This window comes from Danio rerio, chromosome 4 (genome assembly GCF_049306965.1).
Source record: "Danio rerio strain Tuebingen ecotype United States chromosome 4, GRCz12tu, whole genome shotgun sequence".
NCBI lineage: Eukaryota > Metazoa > Chordata > Actinopteri > Cypriniformes > Danionidae > Danio > Danio rerio.
Window position 1 is genome coordinate 38,667,501 of NC_133179.1, and position 17,648 is coordinate 38,685,148.

The following is a 17,648-nucleotide window of genomic DNA, read 5'->3' on the forward strand; positions in this document are numbered from 1 at the left end:
AAACATTCCAATCTTGTTTCTATTATTTTCCCTCTAATGTTTTTCCATATATTTTCCTTTTTCACATTATTCAATCTTTGTACCCAAAAGTTATTTGCTATTGGTTCTTGAAATACACTATCTCTAAAATAAACATAAAAGTCTTTCAGTATACAATCTTTAAAATTACAAAGCTTTCCTTTTAAATAGACATGTATGATTTTTTCATTCCCACCTTCTTCCATGTTTTCTATTCTTGTAATCCATTCTTTTGGTATGGCACTTTTGACCGTTTCAAGTTTATTTTCTATTTCCTTTACACTGTATTCCTCTTTAGCTTCTTCCATTAAGTCTACTATATATTGCTTAGTTAAAAATCCCTTTTTGAATTCATACAGAACATCCCTTATTCTTAAAATCCCTACATCCATCCATTTTTTAAAAAAAAGTTCCTTCCCTTCTTTTAAAATACTTTTATTTAAAAACAAAGGTTGATTTAACAAGTTTTCTCTTCCCTTTACTTGGTAAAATACTCCGTCTAAAAATTTCCCCCATGCACTTAAAATTTCTTGATAAAACCCTGGTAACTTTTCCGTCATCCAGTTTTTTGTTTTTAACCAAAGAATGTCTTCTCCTAAGTTAAAATTGCCAACTTTGTTTAAAAAATATTTCATGACCTTTTTCCATTCTGTTGAGTTCTCCTCTTGTAAAAGCTTTTTAATTATTTTCACTCTAAGACAATTCTTCCTTTGTTTAATATCCATCAATCCTATCCCTCCTTCTTCTGTTGCAAAAAAAAAAAAAAAATACGCAATTCTTGGGGGTTTCCCCTCCCATAAAAAATCTTGAACACACTTTTTCAATCTCACTTCTATCCAACATGGCATTTCTGTTACATATAATTTATACCATAGCTTTGATGTCATTAAAACATTTAATATTAAGGCTTTACCCTTTAAGCAAAGTTCTCTCATCCTCCAAAAATTTAATCTTGATTCTATTCCTCTTATTAGATCATCCCACATCTTTTCTGTTGCTTTTCTTTCATTTTTACCAATTAAAATTCCTAAAATTTTCAGTTCTTCTACTTCTCTAAATTGGAAACAATCTGTTAAAATATCTGCTCTACCAAACCTCATATATTGTGTTTTATTTTCATTTATTTTACTTCCTGTACCCTTACAAAACTCCTGTACTTTTTTCATGGCTTCTTTTACACTCTTTTTCTCCTTCACTATTATTGTTGTATCATCAGCATACTGGTATATTTTTCCTTCATCCTCCTCTTCTTCTATTTTTATTCCTTTAATTTTAGTTTCTTGTTTTATTGTTAACCCTAAAGGTTCTGCGATTAGGGAATATAATAATGCTGAAAGAGGACATCCTTGTCTAATTGATCTTGTAATTTTAAAACAATCTGTTAAAAAACCATTACATTTTACTTTTGTAAAAGCCCCTTTATATAAAATTTTAATCCAATTAATAAAATTCTCTCCAAATCCAAATGTTTTGAGTACATCAAATAAGTAAGTATGTTCTACTCTGTCAAAAGCCTTTTCAAAATCTACACTAATTAAAAAACCATTCATCTTCTTTTCTTGTAAATAATCTATTGTGCTTTTAATACTCATTGTTACATCTGCTATATCTCTCCCTTTTATTGCATATGCTTGATTTGATTTAATTAATTTAGGCATTACTTCCTTCAATCTATTCGCTAAAACTTTTGCTAAAATCTTTAAATCTGTATTCAACATTGTTATTGGTCTATAATTTTGTAATTCAGTTTTTGCTCCTTTTCTTTTATATATTAACTTCATTAATCCCATCCCCATTCTTTCATTCATCTCTTTACATTTAAAAATTTCTTTAAAAACTTCTTTAAGTATTCCTTTTAAAATATCTTTAAAAACAATATAAAATTCATTTCCTATTCCATCTATACCTGGACTTTTCTTTTTATTTAGTTGATTTATTGCAATTTCAATCTCTTCTTCATCTATTTCTCTGTCACATTCTTTGTTGTCATCTTTTTCTAGTTTTACTTTTATATAATTTAGAATCTTCCTTTCTTTTTCTTGATTAATACCTTTTGCTTTAAAAAGATCTTCATAAAAATGCTTGATTTCTTCTAGTATTTCTATGTTTCCTTTCGCCATTTTTCCATTCCTCCCTTTAATTTCCTTTAGTATTCCTGCTTTACCTCTTTGCTTCTCTAAATCAAAAAAGAATTTTGTGCATTTTTCCCCTTCTACTGTGTATTTAGATCTGCTCCTCAACATTGCCCCCTTATATTTGTCTTCTTCTAAATCTCGTAATTTTTGCTCTATTTCTTTGATTTTTTCAATATCTTTATTTTCCTTGTTTAATTCTTTTTCTAAGGATCTTTTAACTTCTTTTTCTGTATGCTTTTTACATCTTTGTAGTACTGCGCAATATTTGATTGTGTATTTTCTTATTTGATATTTTGTGTTTTCCCACCATATCCTTTTATCTTCATCATACATTCTATTTTCTTTTTCTTTCTCTATTATTTCTTTGACTTTTTGAACATAATCTTGATTCTTTAAAATGGTTGTGTTTAAAATCCAAGTCCCTGGTCCTTTTTGTATGTTTTCTATATTCACTTTAAAATGCAAGAGCTTATGATCACTAAAACTGTTCTCTTCATACTGTATGTTTTCTATAAAATTTTCAATATTTCTAGTACATAAAATAAAATCTATTCTCGTTTGACATATAAAATTCCCCACTATTTGTCTCCTTGAAAACTCTCTTTTTTCTCTATTTCTTTCCCTCCATATATCTATTAAACTATTTTCCTTTATTAACTCATTTAGTTCCTTTCTTCCTATATCCGATTTAAAAACCATTCCGTCAGCCATATCTTGTTTTCTAAAAACAGTATTAAAATCTCCCATCATTATTATTTCTTTAAAACCTTTTAATACTTTATTTAAAACCTCAAAATATTCTTTTTTGTCTTTATCTTCTGTTGGTGCATGTATATTTGCTATTATTAATTCATGTCCTTCATAGTTCACCTCTATTACTAAACATTTTCCATAATTATCCCTATACACAATTCTTTTAAAGTTTAAAACATCTTTCCTTATTAAAAAAGCAACACCTCTTCCAGATTTACCATCACCATTATTATATATAATATCCCCTTGCCACAACTTTTTAAAATCATCCATTGCATGTTCTTTCCAGTTTGTTTCCTGTAAACCTATCACTTCCTTGTGTTTACATTTCTCTCTTATTTTCTCAAATTTATCTTTTCCCATCAGTCCCCTTGCATTAAAAGACACACAGTTTAAAACCATTAAAATAAATAAAAATGAAATTAAAAACCTACACATCCTCATTGTCCTTCATCTCCTTCCAACGCTCTCAACCAACAACTCCTTCCGTTAAAAGAGACAAAGATTAAAAGCATTTTAAAATAGATAAAATATTTTAAAAACATCATTTTTCTTCATCTTCTTCCAGTCCCCTTAACACTTCATACCTATTTACATATTTAGCTCTGTTCTTTGTTAAAACTTTTTTCTTTGCCATGTCCAAGTTTGGTTTTACCTTAAAAGTTCTTCTTCTTAAAAATCCTCTTTCCACTTTGTTCTTATCCACATTTTCCATCATTGTTTCTTCATCATTTGCCATTCCTTCAGCTTGACCAGTCTTTCTTAGTTCCTCTTTTTCCACCGTGCTTAAAAAAGTTTTAAAACTGTCCGATATTTCCATTTGTGACCACTGTCCATCCTGTCCTGATATCTGTACTTCATTCTCTTCATTTTCGTTTTCTCCTTCCTTTTTTTCATTGTTATTCATTTCCTCCTCCATTGTCCTTTCTATTGCTTCATTATCTTCCCTATTGTTGTTTTCTTCATGCACCTGCCGGTCCTGATCTTCTCCTCCTCCTTCCTCTCCTTCCATCCAGCATTCACACTTGTTTAAAAAATTTTTACATTCCGGGCACCTAACAGTGATACAGTCTCTTGCAAAATGCCCCCTTTCCTCGCATTTGTAGCACTTGAATTCTGGACAGTCTTTCAGCATGTGTTCCGGGCTCATGCACAGCCTACAGGTCTTCACCTGATGGCTGTGCATCACCCTGAAGTACTGCGTTCCTTCTGCTGTCTCCATTTTTGTGCTATATGGCAAGGATGCCACCTCTTTAGGGAACCTCACTTTAAGGAACCTTGTTCCGTCTTCTATGTCGGTACCCGGATAAAACCTTCGTTTAATTTTAGATATGGGACAAACTCCCCAAGTATCTAATTTCTCCAGAATTTCCTTATCTTCAAGATAGACCGGCAGGTGCATGAAGGAAACAACAAAATCCCTATTATGAAGCTTTTTAATTTCACAGTTCACCCCGTTTATCATCAGTTTGTCAGTCAATTGTTCACATAATTCTTCTGTTTCCATTGTTAGTTCGTACTCCTTCCCTTGTCTTGGTCTTAAAGCCAGAATTTTTCCATGTCCACACTTTTCAATCACCGCTTTAATAATATCTTCTGCTCTCACTTCCTTTACATCTTCCACATTAATGATAACTGTTGCCTCCTTTAAATACTTTCTTCCACCTACTTGGCTTTTCCGTTGTCCAGCTCGTTGTCCATTTTCCAGTCCGTTGTCTTTAACCATTCTTGTCTCGTCATCCAGTCCTGTTTCATATTCCTTTCGTGTCTCTGCATCCAGTCCAGGGTCGTTTGCCATCAATCCGTCCTTTGTTTGCTCCATAGCAAAAAAACACACGCCAAAAACCACCCTCCAGCCAGCAAAATGCTGCTGTCAGGTGGTTAAAAAACAAAAATCAAAAACAAAAAAAACTATATCAGTCCAAAAAAAGTGTAAAACACAAAAAAATAAACAGAAAAAATGGAGGAGAGCCTTCCTCTCCTGACTGCTGCCAGTCACTTCCTTGTTGCACTCTAGCTCCCTCTAGCGTGCTCAGGGTGGTATGGCCGTAAGCGAAAGAGGCTGTCAAGCGTTGGCTATTTAAATCAGCTGCCAAATGAAGCACTTCGAAAAGCTTACAGCACCTGGTATTCCCAGGCGGTCTCCCATCCAAGTACTAACCAGGCCCGACCCTGCTTTACTTCCGAGTTCAGATGAGATCGGGCATTTCCAGGGTGGTATGGCCGTAAGGGAAAGAGGCTGTCAAGCGTTGGCTATTTAAATCAGCTGCCAAATGAAGCACTTCGAAAAGCTTACAGCACCTGGTATTCCCAGGCGGTCTCCCATCCAAGTACTAACCAGGCCCGACCCTGCTTTACTTCCGAGTTCAGATGAGATCGGGCATTTCCAGGGTGGTATGGCCGTAAGGGAAAGAGGCTGTCAAGCGTTGGCTATTTAAATCAGCTGCCAAATGAAGCACTTCGAAAAGCTTACAGCACCTGGTATTCCCAGGCGGTCTCCCATCCAAGTACTAACCAGGCCCGACCCTGCTTTACTTCCGAGTTCAGATGAGATCGGGCATTTCCATTTTTTTTTTTTTTTTTTTTTTTTTTTTTTTTATTTTTTTTTTTATTATACTTTTCAAAATTCATACAATTCACTTATTTATACATATTTCACTTCAGACAAAACATTAAAAAGGTCCTTATTACATCATATCTTCACAATAAAACATATTAAATATAAAATGTTGCAAGTAGAACTCCTTAAAGGGTATAATCACATTTTTAAAAAGGCATTTTCAGTCCTGTGTCATTTAAAATCTTTGAAACTTCTTGAGTAAAAACATCATAAAAAGCCTCCTGCATGTCCTCCAACTTAAAATAATAAAACAGACATTCAACATATTTCTCCACCTTCCTCTTAAATACATTCCACACATCTAATACAGCTTTTTCCTTTTTTGCAGCAACTCTTCTCTCCCATATTGCACTTTTCATTAACATCACAAGTAAATTTATGAGCTTTTCATTATTACATTCTTTGTTCACTCCCAACATCAACACCTTTTCCCACTCTAGTTCGTCATCTCTTTCTCCTTTCAAAGTTAAAATAATGCTTTTGCATTTCTCATTAAAATCTTTCAACTCATTACAATATAAAAACAGGTGTAAGAATCCTTCATCTGCATCTTGACATACTTTACACGTGACACTTTCCTCCATCCCTATTTTGTTTAAAATTATATCTGTAAAAACTGCTTTATTTCTGATCAAATATTCCAAATTCTCCACTTTTGACTGTACTAATTTGCCATTTATATTAGCCCATATGTTGTCTTCATTTACATCTTTAAACATCCGTATCCAGTACTCATTTGCACGCGGTTTCTTAAAAACCCCATCTCTAAAAAACCCATAAATCTTTTTCACAGTACTATCTTTCAAGTTCCACCATTTCTCGCCAAATTTTACAATCACATCTTTACTTTGTTTATTTTCTTCCATATTTTCTATTCTTGTTAACCATTCTGCAGGTATGGCATTTTTGATTATGTCGTATTCCTTTATTAAGTCTTGTCTGTTAAAATCCTCCTTCGCTTCATCCATTACGTCAATAACATACTGCACCGGTAAAAATCCTTCCTTAAATTCATATAAAACATCCCTTACTCTTGTTATTCCCACCTCCCACCATTTCCTAAAAAACACCACTTTCTCTTGATTAAGAATGCCACTGTTTAAGAATAAAGGCTGATTTAAAATGTTCTCGCGTCCTTGTATGTTAAAATGTACACAAGTTAAAAATTTCCCCCATGCTCCAATCAATTCTTTATAAAAATCTGGTAGACCCTCTGTCATGAATTTTTTCATCCTCATGCATAAAATATTATCTCCCATATTAAAATTGCCACTTTTACTTAAAAAATATTCCATTGTTCTTTTCCATGCTGCCTTATTGTCTTCATCCAAATATTTCCTTACCATTTTTACTCTTAAACTGTTTTTTCTTTGCTCCACGTCTATTAAACCTAGACCCCCTTTGCCTACTTCTCCAATTAACGTTGCATATGCTATTCTTGGAGGTTTCCCTTCCCATAAAAAGTCTAAAAAACATTGTTTCAGCCTTTTTTCCATCCACAGTGGCATTGATGACACATATAAAATATTCCATAATTTAGAAACCATTAAAACATTCAAAATTAAAACCCTCCCCTTTAAAGTTAAAGACATTAATTTCCAAAACCTCAGCCTCCGTTCAATCCCTCCTAAAATTTCCTCCCACATGGTTACTTCTGCTTTCTTTTCATCCTTCCCAATTACAATGCCTAAAATTTTAATTTCATCCATTTCCTTAAAAGTAAAATGTCCAGATAAAGCCTCAGTTCTCCCAAATCTCAAATATACTGTTTTATCCTCATTTATTTTAGCCCCTGAACCCTTGCAAAAATGTTGTATTGTTTCCATTGCTTGCTTTACACTTGCCAGATCTTGTAGTATTAATGTGGTATCGTCAGCATATTGAAATATTTTATTCACTCCCCCCTCTACCTCTATTCCTTTTATTCTGTCCTCGTGCTTCACAGCTAATCCCAGTGGTTCTGCAACTAAAGCATATAAAAGTGCAGATAACGGACAACCCTGTCTGATTGACCTTGTTAACTTAAAACAGTCTGTTAAAAACCCATTGCATTTTATCCTTGTTACCGCTCCTCTATATAAAATCTGAACCCACTTTATAAAATTTTCCCCAAAACCAAAACTCTTTAACACTCCAAATAAAAAGTCATGCTCCACCCTATCAAAAGCTTTCTCGAAGTCCAGACTAATTAAAAAACCATCTTTCTGCTTATCATTTATATATCTAATTGTGTCTTTAATACTCATAGTTGTATCCGCAATGTCTCGTCCTTTTATACTATATGCTTGGTTTGTTTTTATTATGCTTGGCATCACTTCTTTTAGTCTATTAGCCAAAACTTTGGCTAAAATCTTCAAATCAGTATTAAGCATTGTTATAGGTCTATAGTTTTTTAAATCTACTTTATCCCCCTTTCCTTTGTATATCACCTTCATTAAGCCCATCCCCATTCTTTTAATTATCTCACCATTCTCAAAAATCTCATCATATACTCCCTTTAAAATACTAGATAAAATATCTTTAAAAACAATATAAAATTCACTTCCCAACCCATCTATTCCTGGACTTTTCTTTTTGTTTAATCCACTAATTGCTCTTTTTATTTCTTCTTCTCTTATCTCCTCGTCACATTCTCTTTTTTCCCCTTCTTCTACTCTTGATTTTATTAGATTTAGTAATTCCCCTTTTTCTTTTTCTTTTATTCCCTCTGTGCAAAACAATTTCTCATAATATGATCTTATTTCTTCCAAAATCTCCTCATGTTGTTCTACTACGTTCCCATTTTTGCTCCTTATTTCTCTAATCATTTCTGACTTCCCTCTTCTCTTCTCTAGATCAAAGAAAAATTTAGTGCACTTTTCCCCCTCTACTGTAAATTTTGCTTTGCTTCTTAATCTTGCACCTTCAAATTTCTCCTCCTCCATTTCATTTAATCTTCCTTGCAGTTCTTTAATCTTTTGTATATTTTTTCCATTCTCATTTTTCAATTCGTTTTCTAGTTTTTCTTTCAGCTCCTTTTCCTTATATTTTTTACAATTTTGTAATTGTCTACAATATTTTATCGTAAACTTTTTAACTAAATACTTCACATTCTCCCACCACATTCTTTTGTCCTCATTATAGATTTCATTCCCTTTTTCCTTTTGAATAATTTCCTTTACACTTAAAACATAGTCTTCATTCTTTAAAACCGCTGTGTTTAAAACCCATACCCCTGGCCCTCTTTTCACATTACTCCAGTCTAGCTTCATAAAAAGTGGCTTATGGTCACTCAGACTTGTTTCTTCATATTTAATCTTGTTTATAAATCCTTCAACATTTCTTGTGCATAAAATAAAATCTATTCTTGTTTGACAACAAAAATTCCCCACTATCTGTCTTCTTGAGTACTCTTTTGTCTGTTCATTCCTTTCTCTCCACACATCAATTAAATTCATTTCCTCCATCAATATTTTTAGTTCTTTTCTCCCCTTATCCGTTTTAAAAACCATTCCCTCAGCCATTTCTAATTTACTAAAAACAGTGTTAAAATCACCCATGATAATAACTCTTTCGTGTTTCTTTAAATAATCTCTAAGTACATTAAAATACTCTTTCTTTTTGTTCTCCTCTGTTGGGGCGTGAACATTCACCATAATTACTTTTTTCTTTTCATACTCCATTTCACATATCATACACTTTCCCTCTTTGTCATTATAGATTGTTTTACATAAAACCCCACTGTTTTCTTTTAGTAAAATTGCAACTCCTCTCCCTAGTCTCCCATCCCCATTATTGTATAACATTTCCCCACTCCACCTTTTTCTTATTTCGATCATACATTCTTCCCTCCAGTTTGTCTCTTGTAGTAAAATCACATCTTCTCGTTTACACATTTCTTTCACTTTTTCAAATTTCCTGATGTCTAAAAACCCTCTTGCATTAAAAGACACAATTCCTAAAACCATAAAAAATATAAAAACATTCATAAAAGACATAAAAACATTCATAAAAAACATCATCTCAGTCCATGTCTTCCAAGCCCTTTAGCAGCTCATACTTATTTGCGCATTCAATTTCTTCATCTTTTAGCAGTTTTTTTCTTGCAGTCTCTAAATTAGGTTTTATCTTTAACGATCTTCTTCTTTTTGCTGATTTCCCCTGTGTCTCTTTGTTTCCATCCTTTTGTAAATGTCCCTCTAAATCGGCTTGCTCGTCAATACTTTGGCCTTTTGTCTCCTCTGTGTCCAATGCCTTTTGAAAACTGTCTGTCATGTCCATTTGTGTCCAAAATGTGTCTTCCTGTTGTCCTTGATTTAAGTCTTTATTATTTGAATCGCTCAATTCTGCTGCTTCCAAAACACTCTTTAAACTGTCAGTCATATCCATTTGTGTCCATGTTGTCCCTTCCTGTTCCGTGACTCTGTCTATTCCATTAGTCTCATTCTCTTGTAGTTTTTCACTTTCAGATTCTGTTCTTTTTTCTTGTGTTGTTGTTTTGTCCTCTGACTGGATATTGTCTCCTTCATACATCTGCCTGCCTACCTGCTGCTCTACCTCCTCCTCCTCTTCCCCCATCCAACATTCACATTTATTTAAAACCTTATTACAATCCGGGCACTTCACAGCAGTGCAAAACTTTGCAAAGTGCCCCCTTTCCTCGCACTTATAGCACCTAAAATCAGGACAGTCTTTTACCACATGATCTGGGCTCATGCACAGCCTGCACGTTTTCACCTGATGACTGTGCATCACCCTAAAGTATTGTGGACCTTCTGCTGTCTCTATTCTTGTGCTGTACGGGAGGGACGCCACTTCTTTGGGGAATCTGGTTTTCACAAACCTCGTCCCATCTTCAATATTTGTGCCCGGATAAAACCTTCTTTTAATTTTTGAAATGGGACAAACTCCCCAATAATCCAATTTGTCTAAAATATCTTTATCAGCAACATAGACAGGCAGATGCATGAAGGAGACAACATAATCACGGTTTTGTAGCCTCTTAACTGCACAGTTTATCCCTTTAATAGTCAATTCGTCCGTTAACTCATCAGCATCTTCCTCTCTTTCAAGTGTTACTTCATATTCCTTGTTGTGTTTTGGTCTTACAGCCAAAATCTTTCCATCCCCAATCCTCTCCGTCACTGCTTTAATTACATCCATTGCTCTCACCTCTGTTGCTTGTCCTATGTCCACTGTTACAGTTGCTTCTTTTAGATAAATCCTTTTCCTTGCTTCCTTCTCCGATTGGTTTGTTTCTCGTTGTCGTCTGTCCAGTCCATTGTCATTTGCCTTCTCAACTCCGTCCGCCATTGCCAGGTCTGTCACCGTAGATCCGTCCATTGCAAAAAAAAAAACTAAATAAAAAACACTCCTCCCGAACAGCTCACGCTGCTGGGAGGACCAACTAAACAAACAAAAAAAGTTTAACAAAAATGTATTTAAGACAAAAACAAAAATAAACAAAGAAAATCTGGTGAGCCTCTCTCACCAACTGCAGCCAAACACTTCCTGGAATGTACCACTATCACACATGCACAGGGTGGTATGGCCGTAAGCGAAAGAGGCTGTCAAGCGTTGGCTATTTAAATCAGCTGCCAAATGAAGCACTTCGAAAAGCTTACAGCACCTGGTATTCCCAGGCGGTCTCCCATCCAAGTACTAACCAGGCCCGACCCTGCTTTACTTCCGAGTTCAGATGAGATCGGGCATTTCCAGGGTGGTATGGCCGTAAGCGAAAGAGGCTGTCAAGCGTTGGCTATTTAAATCAGCTGCCAAATGAAGCACTTCGAAAAGCTTACAGCACCTGGTATTCCCAGGCGGTCTCCCATCCAAGTACTAACCAGGCCCGACCCTGCTTTACTTCCGAGTTCAGATGAGATCGGGCATTTCCAGGGTGGTATGGCCGTAAGCGAAAGAGGCTGTCAAGCGTTGGCTATTTAAATCAGCTGCCAAATGAAGCACTTCGAAAAGCTTACAGCACCTGGTATTCCCAGGCGGTCTCCCATCCAAGTACTAACCAGGCCCGACCCTGCTTTACTTCCGAGTTCAGATGAGATCGGGCATTTCCAGGGTGGTATGGCCGTAAGCGAAAGAGGCTGTCAAGCGTTGGCTATTTAAATCAGCTGCCAAATGAAGCACTTCGAAAAGCTTACAGCACCTGGTATTCCCAGGCGGTCTCCCATCCAAGTACTAACCAGGCCCGACCCTGCTTTACTTCCGAGTTCAGATGAGATCGGGCATTTCCAGGGTGGTATGGCCGTAAGCGAAAGAGGCTGTCAAGCGTTGGCTATTTAAATCAGCTGCCAAATGAAGCACTTCGAAAAGCTTACAGCACCTGGTATTCCCAGGCGGTCTCCCATCCAAGTACTAACCAGGCCCGACCCTGCTTTACTTCCGAGTTCAGATGAGATCGGGCATTTCCAGGGTGGTATGGCCGTAAGCGAAAGAGGCTGTCAAGCGTTGGCTATTTAAATCAGCTGCCAAATGAAGCACTTCGAAAAGCTTACAGCACCTGGTATTCCCAGGCGGTCTCCCATCCAAGTACTAACCAGGCCCGACCCTGCTTTACTTCCGAGTTCAGATGAGATCGGGCATTTCCAGGGTGGTATGGCCGTAAGCGAAAGAGGCTGTCAAGCGTTGGCTATTTAAATCAGCTGCCAAATGAAGCACTTCGAAAAGCTTACAGCACCTGGTATTCCCAGGCGGTCTCCCATCCAAGTACTAACCAGGCCCGACCCTGCTTTACTTCCGAGTTCAGATGAGATCGGGCATTTCCAGGGTGGTATGGCCGTAAGCGAAAGAGGCTGTCAAGCGTTGGCTATTTAAATCAGCTGCCAAATGAAGCACTTCGGAAAGCTTACAGCACCTGGTATTCCCAGGCGGTCTCCCATCCAAGTACTAACCAGGCCCGACCCTGCTTTACTTCCGAGTTCAGATGAGATCGGGCATTTCCAGGGTGGTATGGCCGTAAGGGAAAGAGGCTGTCAAGCGTTGGCTATTTAAATCAGCTGCCAAATGAAGCACTTCGAAAAGCTTACAGCACCTGGTATTCCCAGGCGGTCTCCCATCCAAGTACTAACCAGGCCCGACCCTGCTTTACTTCCGAGTTCAGATGAGATCGGGCATTTCCAGGGTGGTATGGCCGTAAGCGAAAGAGGCTGTCAAGCGTTGGCTATTTAAATCAGCTGCCAAATGAAGCACTTCGAAAAGCTTACAGCACCTGGTATTCCCAGGCGGTCTCCCATCCAAGTACTAACCAGGCCCGACCCTGCTTTACTTCCGAGTTCAGATGAGATCGGGCATTTCCAGGGTGGTATGGCCGTAAGCGAAAGAGGCTGTCAAGCGTTGGCTATTTAAATCAGCTGCCAAATGAAGCACTTCGAAAAGCTTACAGCACCTGGTATTCCCAGGCGGTCTCCCATCCAAGTACTAACCAGGCCCSACCCTGCTTTACTTCCGAGTTCAGATGAGATCGGGCATTTCCAGGGTGGTATGGCCGTAAGCGAAAGAGGCTGTCAAGCGTTGGCTATTTAAATCAGCTGCCAAATGAAGCACTTCGAAAAGCTTACAGCACCTGGTATTCCCAGGCGGTCTCCCATCCAAGTACTAACCAGGCCCGACCCTGCTTTACTTCCGAGTTCAGATGAGATCGGGCATTTCCAGGGTGGTATGGCCGTAAGCGAAAGAGGCTGTCAAGCGTTGGCTATTTAAATCAGCTGCCAAATGAAGCACTTCGAAAAGCTTACAGCACCTGGTATTCCCAGGCGGTCTCCCATCCAAGTACTAACCAGGCCCGACCCTGCTTTACTTCCGAGTTCAGATGAGATCGGGCATTTCCAGGGTGGTATGGCCGTAAGCGAAAGAGGCTGTCAAGCGTTGGCTATTTAAATCAGCTGCCAAATGAAGCACTTCGAAAAGCTTACAGCACCTGGTATTCCCAGGCGGTCTCCCATCCAAGTACTAACCAGGCCCGACCCTGCTTTACTTCCGAGTTCAGATGAGATCGGGCATTTCCAGGGTGGTATGGCCGTAAGCGAAAGAGGCTGTCAAGCGTTGGCTATTTAAATCAGCTGCCAAATGAAGCACTTCGAAAAGCTTACAGCACCTGGTATTCCCAGGCGGTCTCCCATCCAAGTACTAACCAGGCCCGACCCTGCTTTACTTCCGAGTTCAGATGAGATCGGGCATTTCCAGGGTGGTATGGCCGTAAGCGAAAGAGGCTGTCAAGCGTTGGCTATTTAAATCAGCTGCCAAATGAAGCACTTCGAAAGCTTACAGCACCTGGTATTCCCAGGCGGTCTCCCATCCAAGTACTAACCAGGCCCGACCCTGCTTTACTTCCGAGTTCAGATGAGATCGGGCATTTCCAGGGTGGTATGGCCGTAAGCGAAAGAGGCTGTCAAGCGTTGGCTATTTAAATCAGCTGCCAAATGAAGCACTTCGAAAAGCTTACAGCACCTGGTATTCCCAGGCGGTCTCCCATCCAAGTACTAACCAGGCCCGACCCTGCTTTACTTCCGAGTTCAGATGAGATCGGGCATTTCCAGGGTGGTATGGCCGTAAGCGAAAGAGGCTGTCAAGCRTTGGCTATTTAAATCAGCTGCCAAATGAAGCACTTCGAAAAGCTTACAGCACCTGGTATTCCCAGGCGGTCTCCCATCCAAGTACTAACCAGGCCCGACCCTGCTTTACTTCCGAGTTCAGATGAGATCGGGCATTTCCAGGGTGGTATGGCCGTAAGCGAAAGAGGCTGTCAAGCGTTGGCTATTTAAATCAGCTGCCAAATGAAGCACTTCGAAAAGCTTACAGCACCTGGTATTCCCAGGCGGTCTCCCATCCAAGTACTAACCAGGCCCGACCCTGCTTTACTTCCGAGTTCAGATGAGATCGGGCATTTCCAGGGTGGTATGGCCGTAAGCGAAAGAGGCTGTCAAGCGTTGGCTATTTAAATCAGCTGCCAAATGAAGCACTTCGAAAAGCTTACAGCACCTGGTATTCCCAGGCGGTCTCCCATCCAAGTACTAACCAGGCCCGACCCTGCTTTACTTCCGAGTTCAGATGAGATCGGGCATTTCCAGGGTGGTATGGCCGTAAGCGAAAGAGGCTGTCAAGCGTTGGCTATTTAAATCAGCTGCCAAATGAAGCACTTCGAAAAGCTTACAGCACCTGGTATTCCCAGGCGGTCTCCCATCCAAGTACTAACCAGGCCCGACCCTGCTTTACTTCCGAGTTCAGATGAGATCGGGCATTTCCAGGGTGGTATGGCCGTAAGCGAAAGAGGCTGTCAAGCGTTGGCTATTTAAATCAGCTGCCAAATGAAGCACTTCGAAAAGCTTACAGCACCTGGTATTCCCAGGCGGTCTCCCATCCAAGTACTAACCAGGCCCGACCCTGCTTTACTTCCGAGTTCAGATGAGATCGGGCATTTCCAGGGTGGTATGGCCGTAAGCGAAAGAGGCTGTCAAGCGTTGGCTATTTAAATCAGCTGCCAAATGAAGCACTTCGAAAAGCTTACAGCACCTGGTATTCCCAGGCGGTCTCCCATCCAAGTACTAACCAGGCCCGACCCTGCTTTACTTCCGAGTTCAGATGAGATCGGGCATTTCCAGGGTGGTATGGCCGTAAGCGAAAGAGGCTGTCAAGCGTTGGCTATTTAAATCAGCTGCCAAATGAAGCACTTCGAAAAGCTTACAGCACCTGGTATTCCCAGGCGGTCTCCCATCCAAGTACTAACCAGGCCCGACCCTGCTTTACTTCCGAGTTCAGATGAGATCGGGCATTTCCAGGGTGGTATGGCCGTAAGCGAAAGAGGCTGTCAAGCGTTGGCTATTTAAATCAGCTGCCAAATGAAGCACTTCGAAAAGCTTACAGCACCTGGTATTCCCAGGCGGTCTCCCATCCAAGTACTAACCAGGCCCGACCCTGCTTTACTTCCGAGTTCAGATGAGATCGGGCATTTCCAGGGTGGTATGGCCGTAAGCGAAAGAGGCTGTCAAGCGTTGGCTATTTAAATCAGCTGCCAAATGAAGCACTTCGAAAAGCTTACAGCACCTGGTATTCCCAGGCGGTCTCCCATCCRAGTACTAACCAGGCCCGACCCTGCTTTACTTCCGAGTTCAGATGAGATCGGGCATTTCCAGGGTGSTATGGCCGTAAGCGAAAGAGGCTGTCAAGCGTTGGCTATTTAAATCAGCTGCCAAATGAAGCACTTCGAAAAGCTTACAGCACCTGGTATTCCCAGGCGGTCTCCCATCCAAGTACTAACCAGGCCCGACCCTGCTTTACTTCCGAGTTCAGATGAGATCGGGCATTTCCAGGGTGGTATGGCCGTAAGCGAAAGAGGCTGTCAAGCGTTGGCTATTTAAATCAGCTGCCAAATGAAGCACTTCGAAAAGCTTACAGCACCTGGTATTCCCAGGCGGTCTCCCATCCAAGTACTAACCAGGCCCGACCCTGCTTTACTTCCGAGTTCAGATGAGATCGGGCATTTCCAGGGTGGTATGGCCGTAAGCGAAAGAGGCTGTCAAGCGTTGGCTATTTAAATCAGCTGCCAAATGAAGCACTTCGAAAAGCTTACAGCACCTGGTATTCCCAGGCGGTCTCCCATCCAAGTACTAACCAGGCCCGACCCTGCTTTACTTCCGAGTTCAGATGAGATCGGGCATTTCCAGGGTGGTATGGCCGTAAGCGAAAGAGGCTGTCAAGCGTTGGCTATTTAAATCAGCTGCCAAATGAAGCACTTCGAAAAGCTTACAGCACCTGGTATTCCCAGGCGGTCTCCCATCCAAGTACTAACCAGGCCCGACCCTGCTTTACTTCCGAGTTCAGATGAGATCGGGCATTTCCAGGGTGGTATGGCCGTAAGCGAAAGAGGCTGTCAAGCGTTGGCTATTTAAATCAGCTGCCAAATGAAGCACTTCGAAAAGCTTACAGCACCTGGTATTCCCAGGCGGTCTCCCATCCAAGTACTAACCAGGCCCGACCCTGCTTTACTTCCGAGTTCAGATGAGATCGGGCATTTCCAGGGTGGTATGGCCGTAAGCGAAAGAGGCTGTCAAGCGTTGGCTATTTAAATCAGCTGCCAAATGAAGCACTTCGAAAAGCTTACAGCACCTGGTATTCCCAGGCGGTCTCCCATCCAAGTACTAACCAGGCCCGACCCTGCTTTACTTCCGAGTTCAGATGAGATCGGGCATTTCCAGGGTGGTATGGCCGTAAGCGAAAGAGGCTGTCAAGCGTTGGCTATTTAAATCAGCTGCCAAATGAAGCACTTCGAAAAGCTTACAGCACCTGGTATTCCCAGGCGGTCTCCCATCCAAGTACTAACCAGGCCCGACCCTGCTTTACTTCCGAGTTCAGATGAGATCGGGCATTTCCAGGGTGGTATGGCCGTAAGCGAAAGAGGCTGTCAAGCGTTGGCTATTTAAATCAGCTGCCAAATGAAGCACTTCGAAAAGCTTACAGCACCTGGTATTCCCAGGCGGTCTCCCATCCAAGTACTAACCAGGCCCGACCCTGCTTTACTTCCGAGTTCAGATGAGATCGGGCATTTCCAGGGTGGTATGGCCGTAAGCGAAAGAGGCTGTCAAGCGTTGGCTATTTAAATCAGCTGCCAAATGAAGCACTTCGAAAAGCTTACAGCACCTGGTATTCCCAGGCGGTCTCCCATCCAAGTACTAACCAGGCCCGACCCTGCTTTACTTCCGAGTTCAGATGAGATCGGGCATTTCCAGGGTGGTATGGCCGTAAGCGAAAGAGGCTGTCAAGCGTTGGCTATTTAAATCAGCTGCCAAATGAAGCACTTCGAAAAGCTTACAGCACCTGGTATTCCCAGGCGGTCTCCCATCCAAGTACTAACCAGGCCCGACCCTGCTTTACTTCCGAGTTCAGATGAGATCGGGCATTTCCAGGGTGGTATGGCCGTAAGCGAAAGAGGCTGTCAAGCGTTGGCTATTTAAATCAGCTGCCAAATGAAGCACTTCGAAAAGCTTACAGCACCTGGTATTCCCAGGCGGTCTCCCATCCAAGTACTAACCAGGCCCGACCCTGCTTTACTTCCGAGTTCAGATGAGATCGGGCATTTCCAGGGTGGTATGGCCGTAAGCGAAAGAGGCTGTCAAGCGTTGGCTATTTAAATCAGC

The 17,648-nt window shown here is 40.4% G+C and overlaps 1 long non-coding RNA gene and 39 other non-coding genes across 41 annotated transcripts in view; all 40 read right to left on the reverse strand.

The window, feature by feature from the left end:
- Positions 1 to 17,648, reverse strand: part of LOC141381752 (uncharacterized) — a 537,547-nt gene that overhangs the window by 646 nt on the left and 519,253 nt on the right. The gene's annotated exons all lie outside the window — the stretch shown is intronic.
- Positions 5,019 to 5,137, reverse strand: LOC137489581 (5S ribosomal RNA). Its single transcript, XR_011008986.2, has one exon. It is a non-coding gene; the product is annotated as a 5S ribosomal RNA (ribosomal RNA).
- Positions 5,196 to 5,314, reverse strand: LOC141383616 (5S ribosomal RNA). The gene has a single exon (XR_012404640.1). It is a non-coding gene; the product is annotated as a 5S ribosomal RNA (ribosomal RNA).
- LOC137492705 (5S ribosomal RNA) lies at positions 11,123 to 11,241 on the reverse strand. Its single transcript, XR_011012678.1, has one exon. It is a non-coding gene; the product is annotated as a 5S ribosomal RNA (ribosomal RNA).
- LOC137492716 (5S ribosomal RNA) lies at positions 11,300 to 11,418 on the reverse strand. The gene has a single exon (XR_011012689.1). It is a non-coding gene; the product is annotated as a 5S ribosomal RNA (ribosomal RNA).
- Positions 11,477 to 11,595, reverse strand: LOC137493740 (5S ribosomal RNA). The gene has a single exon (XR_011013715.2). It is a non-coding gene; the product is annotated as a 5S ribosomal RNA (ribosomal RNA).
- LOC137492727 (5S ribosomal RNA) lies at positions 11,654 to 11,772 on the reverse strand. The gene has a single exon (XR_011012700.1). It is a non-coding gene; the product is annotated as a 5S ribosomal RNA (ribosomal RNA).
- Positions 11,831 to 11,949, reverse strand: LOC137492738 (5S ribosomal RNA). The gene has a single exon (XR_011012711.1). It is a non-coding gene; the product is annotated as a 5S ribosomal RNA (ribosomal RNA).
- LOC137492749 (5S ribosomal RNA) lies at positions 12,008 to 12,126 on the reverse strand. Its single transcript, XR_011012722.1, has one exon. It is a non-coding gene; the product is annotated as a 5S ribosomal RNA (ribosomal RNA).
- On the reverse strand, positions 12,185 to 12,303 carry LOC137492761 (5S ribosomal RNA). Its single transcript, XR_011012734.1, has one exon. It is a non-coding gene; the product is annotated as a 5S ribosomal RNA (ribosomal RNA).
- On the reverse strand, positions 12,362 to 12,480 carry LOC137492772 (5S ribosomal RNA). The gene has a single exon (XR_011012745.2). It is a non-coding gene; the product is annotated as a 5S ribosomal RNA (ribosomal RNA).
- Positions 12,539 to 12,657, reverse strand: LOC137492783 (5S ribosomal RNA). The gene has a single exon (XR_011012756.1). It is a non-coding gene; the product is annotated as a 5S ribosomal RNA (ribosomal RNA).
- LOC137492794 (5S ribosomal RNA) lies at positions 12,716 to 12,834 on the reverse strand. Its single transcript, XR_011012767.1, has one exon. It is a non-coding gene; the product is annotated as a 5S ribosomal RNA (ribosomal RNA).
- LOC137492805 (5S ribosomal RNA) lies at positions 12,893 to 13,011 on the reverse strand. Its single transcript, XR_011012778.2, has one exon. It is a non-coding gene; the product is annotated as a 5S ribosomal RNA (ribosomal RNA).
- On the reverse strand, positions 13,070 to 13,188 carry LOC137492816 (5S ribosomal RNA). The gene has a single exon (XR_011012789.1). It is a non-coding gene; the product is annotated as a 5S ribosomal RNA (ribosomal RNA).
- On the reverse strand, positions 13,247 to 13,365 carry LOC137492827 (5S ribosomal RNA). The gene has a single exon (XR_011012800.1). It is a non-coding gene; the product is annotated as a 5S ribosomal RNA (ribosomal RNA).
- On the reverse strand, positions 13,424 to 13,542 carry LOC137492838 (5S ribosomal RNA). The gene has a single exon (XR_011012811.1). It is a non-coding gene; the product is annotated as a 5S ribosomal RNA (ribosomal RNA).
- LOC137492849 (5S ribosomal RNA) lies at positions 13,601 to 13,719 on the reverse strand. Its single transcript, XR_011012822.1, has one exon. It is a non-coding gene; the product is annotated as a 5S ribosomal RNA (ribosomal RNA).
- On the reverse strand, positions 13,777 to 13,895 carry LOC137492860 (5S ribosomal RNA). The gene has a single exon (XR_011012833.1). It is a non-coding gene; the product is annotated as a 5S ribosomal RNA (ribosomal RNA).
- On the reverse strand, positions 13,954 to 14,072 carry LOC137492872 (5S ribosomal RNA). Its single transcript, XR_011012845.1, has one exon. It is a non-coding gene; the product is annotated as a 5S ribosomal RNA (ribosomal RNA).
- LOC137492883 (5S ribosomal RNA) lies at positions 14,131 to 14,249 on the reverse strand. Its single transcript, XR_011012856.1, has one exon. It is a non-coding gene; the product is annotated as a 5S ribosomal RNA (ribosomal RNA).
- LOC137492894 (5S ribosomal RNA) lies at positions 14,308 to 14,426 on the reverse strand. The gene has a single exon (XR_011012867.1). It is a non-coding gene; the product is annotated as a 5S ribosomal RNA (ribosomal RNA).
- Positions 14,485 to 14,603, reverse strand: LOC137492905 (5S ribosomal RNA). Its single transcript, XR_011012878.1, has one exon. It is a non-coding gene; the product is annotated as a 5S ribosomal RNA (ribosomal RNA).
- Positions 14,662 to 14,780, reverse strand: LOC137492916 (5S ribosomal RNA). Its single transcript, XR_011012889.1, has one exon. It is a non-coding gene; the product is annotated as a 5S ribosomal RNA (ribosomal RNA).
- Positions 14,839 to 14,957, reverse strand: LOC137492927 (5S ribosomal RNA). Its single transcript, XR_011012900.1, has one exon. It is a non-coding gene; the product is annotated as a 5S ribosomal RNA (ribosomal RNA).
- Positions 15,016 to 15,134, reverse strand: LOC137492938 (5S ribosomal RNA). Its single transcript, XR_011012911.1, has one exon. It is a non-coding gene; the product is annotated as a 5S ribosomal RNA (ribosomal RNA).
- Positions 15,193 to 15,311, reverse strand: LOC137492949 (5S ribosomal RNA). Its single transcript, XR_011012922.1, has one exon. It is a non-coding gene; the product is annotated as a 5S ribosomal RNA (ribosomal RNA).
- Positions 15,370 to 15,488, reverse strand: LOC137492960 (5S ribosomal RNA). Its single transcript, XR_011012933.1, has one exon. It is a non-coding gene; the product is annotated as a 5S ribosomal RNA (ribosomal RNA).
- LOC137492971 (5S ribosomal RNA) lies at positions 15,547 to 15,665 on the reverse strand. Its single transcript, XR_011012944.2, has one exon. It is a non-coding gene; the product is annotated as a 5S ribosomal RNA (ribosomal RNA).
- LOC137492983 (5S ribosomal RNA) lies at positions 15,724 to 15,842 on the reverse strand. The gene has a single exon (XR_011012956.1). It is a non-coding gene; the product is annotated as a 5S ribosomal RNA (ribosomal RNA).
- On the reverse strand, positions 15,901 to 16,019 carry LOC137492994 (5S ribosomal RNA). The gene has a single exon (XR_011012967.1). It is a non-coding gene; the product is annotated as a 5S ribosomal RNA (ribosomal RNA).
- LOC137493005 (5S ribosomal RNA) lies at positions 16,078 to 16,196 on the reverse strand. The gene has a single exon (XR_011012978.1). It is a non-coding gene; the product is annotated as a 5S ribosomal RNA (ribosomal RNA).
- Positions 16,255 to 16,373, reverse strand: LOC137493016 (5S ribosomal RNA). The gene has a single exon (XR_011012989.1). It is a non-coding gene; the product is annotated as a 5S ribosomal RNA (ribosomal RNA).
- LOC137493027 (5S ribosomal RNA) lies at positions 16,432 to 16,550 on the reverse strand. Its single transcript, XR_011013000.1, has one exon. It is a non-coding gene; the product is annotated as a 5S ribosomal RNA (ribosomal RNA).
- LOC137493038 (5S ribosomal RNA) lies at positions 16,609 to 16,727 on the reverse strand. Its single transcript, XR_011013011.1, has one exon. It is a non-coding gene; the product is annotated as a 5S ribosomal RNA (ribosomal RNA).
- Positions 16,786 to 16,904, reverse strand: LOC137493049 (5S ribosomal RNA). Its single transcript, XR_011013022.1, has one exon. It is a non-coding gene; the product is annotated as a 5S ribosomal RNA (ribosomal RNA).
- On the reverse strand, positions 16,963 to 17,081 carry LOC137489580 (5S ribosomal RNA). Its single transcript, XR_011008985.1, has one exon. It is a non-coding gene; the product is annotated as a 5S ribosomal RNA (ribosomal RNA).
- On the reverse strand, positions 17,140 to 17,258 carry LOC137489579 (5S ribosomal RNA). The gene has a single exon (XR_011008984.1). It is a non-coding gene; the product is annotated as a 5S ribosomal RNA (ribosomal RNA).
- LOC137489577 (5S ribosomal RNA) lies at positions 17,317 to 17,435 on the reverse strand. Its single transcript, XR_011008982.1, has one exon. It is a non-coding gene; the product is annotated as a 5S ribosomal RNA (ribosomal RNA).
- LOC137489576 (5S ribosomal RNA) lies at positions 17,494 to 17,612 on the reverse strand. The gene has a single exon (XR_011008981.1). It is a non-coding gene; the product is annotated as a 5S ribosomal RNA (ribosomal RNA).